At 43.0% G+C, this 12569-nt stretch overlaps 1 protein-coding gene across 2 annotated transcripts in view; it reads right to left on the bottom strand.

Moving 5' to 3' along the window:
• MCU (mitochondrial calcium uniporter) overlaps positions 1-12569 on the bottom strand; it is an 81922-nt gene that overhangs the window by 68162 nt on the left and 1191 nt on the right. The window lies entirely within an intron of this gene.

The following is a 12569-nucleotide window of genomic DNA, read 5'->3' as shown; positions in this document are numbered from 1 at the left end:
CAACTCGTGCATATTAACCCACACTTACAAGTCCTGAAAACCAGGAGAATATCCAGTTTGCAAACTTGTACTGATACTGGAATATGTGAACACCAGTTCTTCCTACCAGGTTGTCCTCTTCACACACGTTTCACAGCTCAGGCATATGGACAAGGGAAGGTGCACACTGGCTCCCCTTTCTGTTGAAGATAGAAACACCTTTAGACCTTTAATTCAAATAGGTTCAGAGTCCTCTAACCCAAACATTAACTTTTCCACCAGAAAGAATGAATGAAAAGCCAGAATGTGATACAACCAACCACAAGATTGGCGAGGTGTTTGTAGTCCAATGCTTCCAACTTCATGATGGATGCCTTGCAAAACAGCTCTTTGCCAAAACAAATGCTTTCAAAGAAACCAAGAGAGGGCAAAAAGATCACGGTGGCCCTAGAACTCACAAGCTGTGTCATTCCCATTTTGCTTTACTATGGAATCAGCAAAACATCAAGAAATCTGAACATAAACTTCCCACTTTACAGCATCTAAAAAATAGAAGTGAGGCATTTGGTCTCATCTGAATTAATAAAGCAACAGTAAAACTAGAAATATTTGATGCTGAACCTCTGTGCAATTTACTGCAAGTGATTTGTTGCTGACTGCATACATCATCAGTATTACAGGAGCCTGCCAGATTACTGCCACCGACAGCAAATCCATGTTATTTTTCTAAACTAGGATAATCTTAACATAAGTACAGAATGATAAGCTGTATGCAAACACGTACCCTCAACTTTGTATTCCAAAAATTGTTCTCAACACATTCTGACTGAAAACTGCCCCACAAGTTTTAGGATCCTTATGCAGCGCCCTAAGGATTACAGTGTACATTTCTTGCTTAAAATTATCACCATTGAAAAGTCTCAACAAGATGAGTCAATCAACAATGCCGTAGAACAGCCTGACTGGTGAGGGTGCTGCTTTAAAAATCGTCAACAAACTGTTTAATCAAAAATTAATTTGCAGAAACATGGAGACCGGGAGCAAGGCACAACAATCCGTGTGCTGGTTAAGCAGGGACTTCGTACCACTATGTGTGCTGTGTGGGTCTGTCTGGCTTTCAGAAACTACAGTTATTAGGAGACAGAAGAGAAGGGAGAGGACAGAAAGGTGCAAGCATTTGTCACTGGAGGCTCTGGAGCTTCAAGTCAGCACATTACATGCAATTAATCTTGCTGGCTACTGGTACTTAGCTTTTTCAGCAAGTAAGGTATTAGTCACACTCAGTAGCTCTACAGAGAGCCGTAGCATCTCAGAAATACCAGAATAGGTGCTAGAAAGAAAGAAAGGACTGATGCACGAGGTGAGATGTACCCCACTCAGGTATGCACCGTACAAAGACAGAATAGCAGCCACATCAATGGCAGCAGCAAGGGTACCTCCAGCATCACAAGGGCTGGAAGGAGTTCTTGGCAGTCTAAAGAAATGGCGCTCAGTCAACCACATAGGCCACAAGGAGCATTCAGGGGCCTGTTTTGGAGATTGAAAGGCAATTACTACCTAAGTAGCAGCTTAAGATAAGAGAAAAAAGCCTATATGCAAGAGTCATATTTTGTTCCACAGACTCCAGGAAGACTGTCTCACTAGAGATGGAGCAAGGACTGCTGCTGCAAAGGAAGGAGGTCCTGCACTCCAAAGCAAGCTCTGAGCACTAGATTAAACCAACAAATCAAACACTAACATTCACATGGCCCACACTGCAATGTAAAAGCATGTACAGAAGATGAGCTCAGGATGTTTCTAATGCAACAAACAAGGAGAGAAACAGCAGTTTTTAGTAGCTAAGTGTGGCATTGCTTATGTTTTTATTCACCTCAATTCAAAGCTGCTCTAAACAGAAGTATTTTTACTCTTACCAGCTGGAACTAACAAACTGAATCGATTGCTCTGCCACCATCTCCACAACAGTCAGCAGGAAGGCACACCTCTTTTCCTCTTCTCTTAAGGACTAATGGTTAGCAGACTACATCCAACCTTTGAGCTTCGTAACTCCATCCTAGTTACTGTGTATAGAAAGAGATGACTAATGCTGATCAGACCCGTGGGTGGAAAAGCAGCAAGTGTCAGAGTCCTGTTATTTTTCTCCTATCAGATCAGTTATCAGCAAAAGCCACATCACAAGCCTGCAACCACCAATCATAGCTGCTGAAAGCAGAGACATTTTGTGGTATGTGTAAGGTTGTGCTCCTCCAGGATTATTCATTACTTATTTTTTATATTTTTCAAAAGCAACTCACAGCCCTACAACAACTCAGTAGTCTTACTGGGAGGAAGCAAACTCCTTCTGTCGCTAGACAACAGCCCTACTGAAAAAAAATTATTCTCTTTTGTAAGTACACTATTATGTAGGGGGGAAAAATACATTGCAGCAACAGCACCAAAAAGACCACATCATAGGTAACAGTAGCATCATCTCACAAGAGTTACTGGAATTTAAGTCAAGAAACTAAAAAAGAAATCACTCAAGTGCTTCAAAATGCCATCAAAACCTTGCAATACTACATCAAGAGATCACCAAGTGGAACATCAACAGGTGGCAATCGTTCAACTGCACTCCATTCTTCATCTACTCTTAGTGCTCTCTTCTCTCTGGAACTATCCTTATCCTTCCCTGCAGACAGGCATCCCTGGGAACCTGAGAGACTGATTTATACAGATTAGCATGTTATCAAGTTCACTTTCAATATTGCTCACCTTGAACTTCATTATCTGTTTTAAAGAAGATAAAGGTACTATACTTACAATGCCTTTTCAGCGTAATATTCTTCAGTTCTGCAATGAATTCTGTAGGTATTTTTCACAGTGAGAGTTGGAAGGATTTTATATTCAGTAGCACGTAATAAATCAGAGTTCCCCTCCCATGGAGTCACACAGATTTCCAGTGCTGATCTCACATTTATGTGCCAGCACTTCATGCACCTCAAACAGCCCACTGTAGAAGTTGAAGGACTCACCAAGATGTCTTTGCAATAAGAAAGAAGGTGCTGTTGACCAGTTCCATTTCTTCAGATAATAGACAAGCTGAGGTAGATCTATTCATTCTTACAAGCTTCAGGCTGGAAAGCTGGAAGAGATTGCTAACAAGGATGGGAAAACGTCATGCGAATCGGCACGGCTGACAGTGAATACTGAGGTGCAAACTTCATCTCAGCACCGACATAGACCAGAGCTGGAGAGCTGCAGTTATAAACACAGCTCACAAAACACAAGTTCTAATCACTGTGTATTAAGTTTTGCATGCAAACTGAGCTAGTCATTAGCCAGTAAATGTAATCATGCTCAAATGTAACATTCCAAATATGCTCTTTTCAAGGCAAATTATGGCCAAAATAACTCATTTAGATGAGTTTTATCCCACTTCACGTTTACAAACAGAAAAAAGGTAGATGCTTTTGAGAACTTAAGCACCATAAACTTAAAGAAAAAAGATTCATGAGATATTTGTGAATACTATGAAAACTGAAAGTATCTTAAACTTGGAAAACATGACAAAGAGCTGAAAAGCTTCATCATTCACAGGTTTCTCTAGGAAAGCCTGAAGTATGCAGGCTAACCCACCTCAGGGGGACATCCAGAAAAGTTATCAAAAAGGAATTATGTGCTGTTTGTCGGTTTGGGGCTTTTTTGAGCGTGTGTTCAGTAGAAATGAGATGAGGGCTTACTTCACTTTTTAGCAAAGACAACTCAGTGTGACAGATTCGAGTACTGATGAGCACCTCTAAGGTAGCGAGGTTTCCATTCAGCTTGGTCAGTCATCCACACAGCACAGCCTCCATACGCTTTGTGGCATCTCAGAGCACAATTATAGCAATTCAGTTTTCTTCGTGCACTTCCACATTCCCACAAATATTAAAAAAAACCTGCATATATTCTCGGGTCAGAATCCAGTGTGAAGCATCATTGGCACTAACTTATGGCTATAAAAATGACATCCTGAAGGAAGCAAATAGAGCCCTGCTGCCATCAAACCCGTACACTAACACGGCAAACACGGAGATACAACTATCAGCTGACTGGCGTACAGCAACGCAGGCTGTCTAGTGTAGAAATCCATATAAATTATGTAAATACTGCCTTGAAAAGTATCGTTGTGTTTCAGCACTAATTCCAAGAGCAGCCCTCTACAGCGCGCTCCGTTACATAAATGTCTGCCTAATCACAGCAACTCCACTCACAGATGTTGCCAAATCTCCTGAAGTATAAATGTGGATGAAAGCATTCAGGATGAGTCAGCTGCACACCCACCTTCCTTGGGAGTACAAACTACATTAGTGACAACAGGCTGACCACAACAACAAACAGTCCTGTAGGAGATTAAAGTACTTGTTTCAAACTGACCTACACTCGGATAATTCCTCCTCTTCACCGATACCAGAATAATTTGGGGATGCTGAGCTCCTAACCTCCAGGAGTAAGACTGCATCAAACTGGTGACTTTTCAGACCAGGACAAAAAAAAAGAGGCACAACCTCAGAACCTCATCTGTGCCACTGACAGCCATTTCTATTTCCATGCTTGCCCAAGAAATAGGTCATGAAAACAGCAGCTCCACTGAACTCAGCCTCACACCCAAAGCCTCGGTCCTTTCCTCTAACGTTCCTGCCAACTCAAGAACCCAAACCTGCATTGTCTCATCTCCTGCCCTACTCAATTTAGCTAAATAATGAAGAGGAGTACCTGTGGAACTGTTTGTTTAAGATTACTCTCTCGATCATTAAATGCCAAGAGGAAATATGGAAACGGTCACTCCTACACACCAGAGTGACTGGCTGATTCACAACTGTGATAGGTTTCTCATGAGTACATGTGCAAATTTGAGTCACGGTATTTACCTTCGGATAAAGTTATTCTTGAGATTAAATTAATCTCGAACACTATAAATCTATTCAATTTTGTGGTCAGAGAAGTTCATGATTTCCTGCCTTCCAAGCAGAGCTCTGCTTTGGACCAACAGCTTCTCATTCCTTGGCAATTACAATCTCATCACTCCATCAAGCGGTTAGGAAGGAATGTTCCTACATTTGTAATGGTTTCTCCTTTCAACTCCACTTTTCCAGGTGCCTAGAAAACAGGTCTGCAGGAATACTGACTTTCAGAGTCCCACCTAACATGCCAAACCAGTAAATTCTGTGGATAACGTGGCATTCAGATACACTTTTGAAGAGTGCAAGTTCTAGGAACTACTGTCTTCAAAGATCAGAAAAGCTCCATTAATGAGAAAGTTTTGAAGAAAAAGAAAGTGCTGCCTGTAAGCAGCTAAGCTACCTCTGATTTCACAGCTTGTCACTTTGCAGCAAGCACCCGCAGGTAAACCTGGGCAGCCACATGTTTGGCTGCAGCCAAAATGAAGTCTGGATCCTCACATTGTTTGCTCCCATTGCCTTCACTTGCACGGAAACAGTCTCAAACCACGCACCCTCTGCAGCCTCATCTCAGTCCCTGCACACAGTGCTGGCCACAGCCTGAATGACAGCCAAATAGCACTTCACTGTATTTTTTCCAGGCAGTTCATAAAGCACAAGAACAGCTTATCTGTAGCTTGCAACAGGAAGGGAAAAATCTTTAATATATTCATTTAACTCAGAGGAGAACATTAAGAGCTGGTTTCATTACTAGCAGTACACATGGCTTGGAATGCAACTCCTTTTTCTTAAGACAGAGACTTGAGTTGGTTTTCCTGAATCACTTACACCTAAGTCCAAATGAAGAAGACTGCTCTCTTAATACAATATTTCCCAACTCAAAGAGGAAACAATACAACACTTATTAGGGTAATTATCAAATCAACCCAATATTTGGACAATGGAATTTCTGTTATCGCTGCTTTGAAACAAGTCCTCTGATAAGGAGAATAGCCCTGCAGTGAGCAGCAGTCTCCCTTGGGAGCTTTTGACATAGCAGATGTTGTTATGCATTACATCCACGCCGTGCTCCATCATCCAGCAGAACATCAGGCAACTCCCCCTTCCCCTGCAGGAATCCAAGAGGATTTCCCAAGTAACACGATGAATTAAAGTGTTCTCATTACAAAAAAAGGAATCATTTTTCCCATGCAAAATCTCATCCTTTTTTCCAGCCTCTGTTATCTGAGGGAGAGATTACATTCTCTGCCAGCCTCCCCCCTCAGTTCTCCCCCTCAAAAGAATCCCTACAATGTTTCAGAGAGGTTCACAGTTAATTTAAATTACCTTTAAACAGCTGCTGCAGCACATTGCTCCTGGCTACCTTTCATCTAGAAAACATGAATGGACACAGTATGCCAGATACTTCCCAGCAGTAAGCATTGCATGCATAATGACATCAGTCGTTGCACAGAAGTGCTCCGCAAAGAAACGCTGTGCAGACCCTGGCCAGCGCTCTCAAATACACCATCTGAGATATTCCTGTCACACCTGCGCTGCTTCACATTGCTTATTTTCTCTTAAAATCCTCATCTGTCAGAGTAATATATATAATTCTCATTTCTGGAGGTACTTTGCCAGGCCAAAAACTCACTGACATTTAATTCCAAACATCTAAGAAAGATGACAGACTAATTATGAGAATATCACAGCTGTTGGTTTTTTAAAATGGTTTAAGTAGAGAAAGCAACTGTTTTCTTTTACAGTAACCCATCAAACTGATCTCTTATTTCAGGACGTACCTTAAAGCCTACTATGATTACATTCTGGCCATATCCATTTGCTCTTTACTCTACAGATTTCACTTGCAAGTCATGAAGAGCTCAGAATCATTAGAAGGTATTTTTGGTTAAAGACAAGCAAGATTTAAGAGCAACATCTACAGTCATTTTTCTTCTCTGTTTTCAAACCTGTACAGTTCCAAGAAGCAAAGAAATTGCAAGAGCATCCTGGAGCAATGAGCCTGGAAAAGAAAAACCTGCATAGCATGACTGCAAACAGTGCTTCTCAAGAGGTTACTGGATCTGTTGGAAGACAAGCTTTAATCATAAAGATTAAAAGCTAGACACTGTGACCACATCGTGGGCTGCATGCAGCCTTGGGTTTTTATGTTTCAAGAGCTCTGGGAAAAATCTCTATGAAAATCTAAACTCTACTTCAAGTTAGAACTATTGTTTTATTGGATTTATCAAGTACTTCCTAGAGTGCTCCCCCACACAGAGGGCTTGAAGTTTACCCCATATCTTACCTAGGAGGTCTAGAGTACCTAAGCCAAGTGACAGGTAGACAAACAGAGGAAGGAACCCACACAAAGAACAGCAGCTGACAAGGAGCAAACAGGCACGGCTCAGCAGCCACCACCAAGTCACGTTTTAGCTGACAGTGAGCGAGCCCATATGTCAAGGAAGTACCTCCTGCTCATTGGAAGCCATATCTTCTACAAATTGTTGGCAAAGCGACGAGTTTACAAGGAACATATGTCAGATCCTAACTGGATGGTTCTTAAAGTTGCTGTTTCAGGCTAAAACATACAAGTCTCAAAGGTAAAAACAAAACATTTACACTGCTGTTTTTTAGGGAATGCATTTTTCCATAGCAGCTCCAAGGTAGAGCCACCACTGACATGAGACCATGCAAATAAACTCAGCGCGCAGCTTGAGGAAATACAACATAACAAAATAAAACAATGAAAGATTTGCCCAGCTCAGTGCTTTTCAAGGTAACATGGTTATGCAGAACAGAGAAAAGAGACTCTGCTAGACTCCTTTCCAGCAGCAGACGTAGAAAATTGGAAGGCAGGCTGGAAACTCCATTCCATCTGGAAGAAAAGGGTGCTGTTTGCCAATTGCTGCCTATGATCACTTCACTCCAGGATCGACCAGTGAGTTTCCCTCATCCAAAACTGCACGTAGATTAATACAATAAATCCAGTTACTTGGTTTCCTACTTTCAACCCATTTACATTAACTAACAGAATTGAAATGCTGCAGCAAAGGAATCCTCACATAACCCCACATTCGGGTGCTGTGCAGCAAGAAGCTCCATGCAGCACCTGTCTGAGGTTACAGATGTCCCCAACCTCCCCTCCACCCCCACACCACATACATACACTGCTACATACATTTCAAAAGCATTGGGTTTGCACTTTCATCTGGAGACCACTTGACTACCTCACACTACTTTGAGTCCAGGTAAGCTTCACTTAATGGAAGGAACAGGTAATAATGCACACATCTAAATACCTGCATGATGTAAGCAGTAGAAATGGTTAGCACAGCACAATTTTACACCAAAGCCCTCTCAAACCAGCAATAAATTTCACAAAGAATTTTCTTGAACGCCACAAAGTTTGAGGCTAAAACCTCAAAGTACACTGTTTTGTTCCCTAGGCTACAAGACAGGATGCAAGACTTGGTCATTCAGAGTTTGTGTTATGGTTGTCGGGGGGCAGGTAAGATGCTCTTGTATCCCAGCAGGACAACTGACAGTGCTTGGCACAGCCTGGCACAGGCCCAGCAGGCACACCAGCCTGCCAAGCACAGCTAACCACACTCTGTTGTGGTTGGCAGGTATGCTGTGCTCCCCATGGAAATTCACCATTCTGAAAGCATTAAGACCAGACAACCCTTAAGCACTCTTAAGGGAAGAGGTCTGCTGATGGCCCAGGACACCTTCCCCTCACCCTCTGCACCCAATTACAAGCTCATACAAGTGCTGTGAAAGCAGCCTACTGAGCTCAGGTCAGCCTGCAGTAGCCATGGTTTAATAGGTTATTGTGTGGGGAGCCACGGCCATCCTCCAGTAGGTCCCTCATAAGTTATCTATCCAAATGGAATCCCATTTTAATTATTCCAATGAACAGTTTCAGAGGTTTCACAATGACCTCATGGCATGGCAATCCCTTCCTCCTGGGGAAGCCAATAAAAGTGATTCACTCAAACAAGGCTGCCTTCCACATTTTTTCCTCTCCTACTTATGCAAGCGGTTCTATGTTTCTTAATTCCTTAAGAGCTGCCAAGAATGCAGAAAGAGATAGCAGCCATACTTCATATTTTACACAAGACATAAGCGATGTCCCATAGGCTTGCCCTACTGCAAAATTATTCCAGGTCACGTTCAAGTACTGCATATTTTCATCTTCATTGAGATGACATACCATTTTGAGCCCTTAGTACTGGGAAGAAAACCCTTTGCCAAAACTTGAACAGAAAAAAGACAAGTCATTTTCTATTCATCATTACATACTCAAGGGCAGAACACTCCTTAACGCCTGCTCAGTCAAGTTTGCCCTCACAAAGTCAGTACCAAAATACAACCAACAACAAGACAGTGATATCAAAGATGATCTCTTATCTCAAGAGCACTTTAGATACTGCAACTGTTCTTCCTCAGCAGAGGGAGCTGCCCTGGACTATCCATGGCAGCATAAAGCAGCAGTGGAGCTCTGAGGGAAGCTGACTGTCGGGCAACAGTACAAACACTTGCTCAACAAACAAATAATTAACATCCCCAAACTAAAATCATTTCTGCACCTCCATGCACAGCAAGCACTTGCAAATAAGGAAGTACTTTAAATGACCAATTTGTGGTCTGTTTGCTATTTTATAGAACTGCAAGCAAGTGACTCATAGCACCAATGCTTTAAAACGTAAGTTTCACCCTCAAGACTGCACGCAAGCTAATCTCATAGAAAGATCTTATCTCAAAAATGAGGCTAAAAACAGCTTCAGAAAATGAACGAAAAGCGTTGGGTTTTTCCCTTGATTCCTCTGAGCATAACTGTACCCCTCCTGTCTGAGGATAGCTGAGAAACATTCCCCAGATGGAAGGAAATCTGCCCTGGAATTTCTGTATTAATGGCTGGATCAACCTTACCATGACCGTAACTTCCTTTCCCATCGCAGCCTACATACAGACTCTCGATTATTCCCATAGACTGGGCTATTAAAAAAAAGCAGTGCTAACAAGTAATTGTCACCCATTGCTAATATTTACCCCTCTCTGAGTATCACGCCTTTCACGCACACAGCCCTGCAAGGGCATTTTCTGGACTCTGTGAAATAAAGCTTTTTACTGTTCCCCGCAAGATGATGGTGCCACAGGCACAACAAAGCTCTGAAATGCCTTTTTTTCCAATTCAGCATCCCTTCAAATCCTACTCTGCTCTGTAAGAATGAATCAGTGTTTAGCCGCTTTCATACTCCTAATGGGTCTTCCTGATCATTTTTGGCTGTGCAAGAAATCCCAATGCAATCTAACAGCAGGAAAAAAATAAAAAAAGCTAAGCAGTGTAAGACTGCCAGCTTAGTTCCACTGCTCCATGAGTAGCTGAGCACAGATTCCCTTTTCTTATTTGAGGTTAACACACTGAAAGTTTCCTTACTTCTGAACCGTTCAAACAAGCATTCAGCTGTAGCTTCTGTTGTAAATCTAGTAGGAGGCTGCAGACCTCATTTGGCCTCGCATTTAATTAGATTAGGCAGCACCAAAGTGGGCAAGTGCTAATGATAGCTACCAAGAAATTGTTACTCTTCAGCCACCTTCTGCCAGGGTGAGGTGAGCAAGGAGTCAGCAGGGCAGCAAGTACATGTTTATGGGAAGGGGGTGAGGAAAGCAGCAGGAGGAAAGGAAATTCTGGTGGAAAGCTCCATCTTAACAGCAAAGTGAACAATTGCTAGGGCTCTTTACATTATAGAAGTTCTGCTGTGATGGGATTTATTTATATTTCAGTTCAAGCCACATCCTATCTTGACTTTCCAAGTGACATCAAGTGCATCTGCTCTCGTTCTACAGCCCACACGCCATTGATCCCATGAAAATGAATGCATCACTTATCCAACACTATGGAGAAAAAAAAAGAAAAAAAAAATCAGACCAAAAGAGATAATCAAAACTGCTGTAAAATATCTACATGGACTTCCATAGTAAAGCCCTGGGGGAGGGGGGAAGGGTTGAATTTAGTATTCCACATCCCAGCATGGGAAACAACTGCGGTCGAGGTAGGCAAAGGTCTAGTAAGCACAACAGTTTTATGTCCCTGCAATCCATTGCACAGCCAGCAGTTCTTCAGCTTGTTAATCATCCATTTTAAAATTAAGATCGGCAGCAGGCGAGATCAGGAACACAGAAGTGCATTTAATTAAAGAAGCCTGCTAGTTTCCATCCTCAGCAAAAATCCAGACACCACACCAAGATGTTCTTCCAGCAATTGCAGCGCTGGCAGCCGGTCAGCACCTCCAGGTGAATTCTGTGAAACCCAAGCATCCCCTATCAAATAAGTTTGTTTCAGGAGATAGGTAACAGAATGGCAACAAACTACGGCTTGTAACAGCCAGGGCATGAGGTGCTACAGGGCCCACCTTATCCTGACACAAGGGAGCAACAGCTTCTTTGAAAGCTGATGCTGCAACAGTTTCAGCCACAGCGTGGAAGGGCGGCTGAGCTGCGCTGTATGCATCTCACCCGTGAGGAGCAGCCTTGGAACAGCACTCATCGTATCTGCCTCCTGGGACTTCTCACCCTGCCGAACTCATCTCTCCTCACTGTGGGATTCAACATGGGAGTGTCAGCACCGAAATCCTGCTCCACTCAGCACACCTCTCACCATAGGTGACTCTGGTTCTCGTCTACAGCAGCTTTTAAAACCAGCCTGTTATTGCTTGATAACTGCAGGCAGTTCAGTCTCTATAGTTCTCTCTTGCTCTTTTTTTAGAACTAAAGGGAGTCTGCCATCTACCCAGAATCACAAAGATTAAGCACCACAGAGCACCATATGCAGCTGAGCCCTCGATTTCCTGCAGATATTCTTCTCCAGAACAGAAACAACCAATTACGTCTTAACCCAACATAACGGAACCAGCTGGTTACATACACTAATGCAATAACAAGAGTCTATTCTTTACAGGTGAAAGCCATAAAGATTAAGCATTTGACATGCAAAACCAGATGTATTTAAGTCTTTTGTCTACCTAACATCGTGCATAGGAAAAAAAAAAAACAAAACCTAGGTTCATAAAGCAAGCTTTTTCACAAAAGGCTGCTTCCCACCCGCACCGCATCTCAGCAGCACAGAGCTTTTACCTCTGGCAGCTTAGCCTTAACACCCACACCTCAGAACAAGCAGGGAGCCAATGAGGACATGCTCTCGCTTCCTAAGGAAGTTTCCTCTCAGGAACATCTACATCATTTTCTCTCCACGCTTCTGAGGACAAGCTACCCGACAGGAAAGCAGCAGCGAGTTCTAAGCAGCAGGAAGCACTGTAAGACCTTGCTAATAGGCAGTCTCACAATCTAGGCCTGCTACAAGTGCTACTAGACGTTTGCAGAGCCAACACCCTGACAGCCCACCAAGCATTGAGCTCCCCTGCCATTGCTCACAAAGCCAGCACAAGGGATTGTGCGCTCGCACTGCTGCAGCATGCCTTGCGTCAGCCAGAACCTCTTCTGCCAAGCCCTGGTCAGACTTCTCCCCATCACTCCTCCTGCTTCCATTCTTTGCCAGCTTGTTCATGTAGCTGTTGCATAGAAAAAGGACCCAGACTCCTACCTCATCTTGTTTGCCTGCCTCTGCCATCGCCCACTTCCATAGCCGATGCTACAGCAACACTCAGACCTCCACACCAGCAGCTCTGA

The sequence above is a fragment of the Phasianus colchicus genome, chromosome 8 (assembly GCF_987193195.1).
Source record: "Phasianus colchicus chromosome 8, bPhaCol1.hap1.1, whole genome shotgun sequence".
Lineage (NCBI taxonomy): Eukaryota > Metazoa > Chordata > Aves > Galliformes > Phasianidae > Phasianus > Phasianus colchicus.
The sequence above is the reverse complement of the archived record's forward strand: the minus strand, read 5'-3'. Positions and strand labels throughout refer to the sequence as shown.